The following is a 2,553-nucleotide window of genomic DNA, read 5'->3' on the forward strand; positions in this document are numbered from 1 at the left end:
TAAAATTTGACAATGATGAATAAAGCAATATCTAAACTAAAATCTGATAGATTACATGTAATGAGACTAATATGATGATTTGGTAACAGTAAAGAAGTTTGCTACCAGTATTCTGAAATATAACTGATTGTTTTAAGACCGTTTATGATGCTGCCTTTTCAATATTTATTAGATTTATTGAAGAGTGTTATTGAACTGCTAAGACTTTATTCACTAATCACTGCTCTGACAAAATTAGAATGTGTATTCATTTTGCATTTTAATTCCAGTAATAGTAATTATGGTAAAGTTTTGCTTCTCTATCCTAATAAATACTTTGACTTTTTTTTTTAATGACACCTCACCTCAGGGTTTTTTGGGGTTTTGTTTCTTATAACATTTGAAAATGGAGTACATATTTGCATCTGCTTTTATATATAAAAATATCTGATTAGAGATAATAACTGAATTTCGTATCATTATTGCTGGGGAGAAATGTTGCTTATAGGAATTTTTAACCTGTGTATATATAGTTTTATTGATAGCTGGGACTGATTTATAAAACTTTCTGTTATTACAAAAAAAGATTCATTACAAAAATGTATATAGTCAAGAGAAAATTTTAATACATGATACAAGTCTTTTTGGTACCCTTTTCTATTCATTCACGTGTATAGTTTTTTTTTAATAAATATGCCATTTACATTATATTTGTAGCTGCCCATTTCCTAGCAGTAAACAAATGGACTTGAGAATAAAAATGCAGCTATGAAATTATCCTTTGATTTTTTTCTTTTTTAAATCTCCCTTCATATGAATGTCTTACTGCCACCTAAGTTGCAGTGTCGCTCTCTTCCCCATTAGAGACCCCCCCCTCCTTCTGCCTAACACCCTAACATCCTTGCTCTGTGCAGCTGTTGTCCATCAAACTCTGGGAGACTCACTTCCAGGGTCACATTTTCTGTGTGCAGTGAGTGGCAAGTTTGTTGTGCCTCTGGTTTTATCATCAACTGCTGCTGAAAATGTGAAGGTGTCCCGTGTGCCGTCAGCTCCATCTCCGTTTCCAGCAGCAATGTATAGGATTTCCCTGGGTACTAAAATGAGTCGAGGAGGGAGCCAGACCTATAAACTTGTAATTCTCTTGGACTAGAAACAAGTTTCCAATTTGAATGTTTGCTGTGATTTTAAGGGTATTTGTAACCGTGATTCAAAGAAAGTACAAAGGAATCATTACATTTCCTCTCAGTTGAGGGGTTTGCCAGATTTAAATAGAAATATCAGCTTTATGTAGTATAAAACCCTAACTTCTGAAACTGTTACCGCCTTCATGCACCAAAGTTAGTGTTTCTTTTGAGGAATACAGGGTCTCTGGTGGAAGTACCTTGGAGAGCATCTTCAGCCAAAATTTAATTCTACAGCCGTCTCAAACTCTCCTGGAAATAACCTGGGATTAAGTCTTCTGTTTTCCAATGCAGGCTCTCCTTGTTCAGACAACTCTGACTGAAACAGCGTTATGGCAAGGGTTTCAGTGCCTGAGTGGCATCCCAGGAAGGTAGAATCATGTTTTTGTGGATTAAGTAAGTGATCGTGTGAACCTCCCATGACACAGAGCTAATCACCAACTTGCCAAGTTTGTAATATGTTGGGCTACCTAATGGTTTCACTAAATAAATGGATTTTCATATACTGAACTGAAATTCCTTTGTCTGCTTTCCTCAGACACCACACACACAATAAAAAAAAAATTAAACCTCATCACATATAAATATTGATAAGTACATACTATAGTTTCTTTGAGTCTCTTTAATCATGTGTCCCTGTGGTGGAGATTTCCTTCCCCAGCCTTTCTTGCCTTTCTTGGTTAGTTCTTCCTTCTGGATTTCATGAGTCATTTTGTCAAGAAAGCCTTTCTTGCCCTCATAATCCTGGCTAACTCAGACCTGTTTCAAAAGCCCATTGGAACTTGTACGTTTACAGGCAGGTATTTAGCTGCCTAACTCCCTCTAGTGGACAACAAGCTCAAGTCTTATTTTTCATTGTCTTTATTAATATTGAATATAAAATCCGACCCATAGAAACATCGAATCAGTATAAACCAACTCACAATCTTCTTTCCCTTTAAAAAATACTCCTGAGATGGAGGGGAGATAGATCAAAGTGCTAAATCATGCTTTGCATGTGGGAGGCTAGAATTCAATCCCAGGCTAGCCTGTATGGGCCCCAGAGCACTGCCAGGAGTGCCTCCTGAGCCCTGCTAAGTGTGGGTACCGCCCTCTGAAAAAATACTTCTGGGCTGGGGAAATAGCAGGAAAGGACTGGAGTGCACAGGGCTTTGGTCCACTCCCTGGCCTCCCAGACACCACAGTAAAGCCTGGTGGCCCCCAGCACCACTGTGAAAACTCCTAAACAGTTAAAAACGGCCAGAGAGATAGTGCAGTGATAAGGAACTTACCTTGCAAGTGACTGACCCAAGCTTGTTACCCATTACTCCACATAGTCTCCCGAGCACCACTATAAGTGATCCCTGAATGCAGAACCAAGAGTAAGCCCTAAGCACTCCCAGTGTGGCCAGGA

The sequence above is a fragment of the Sorex fumeus genome, unplaced genomic scaffold (genome assembly GCF_029834395.1).
Source record: "Sorex fumeus unplaced genomic scaffold, SorFum_2.1 ptg000061l, whole genome shotgun sequence".
Lineage (NCBI taxonomy): Eukaryota > Metazoa > Chordata > Mammalia > Eulipotyphla > Soricidae > Sorex > Sorex fumeus.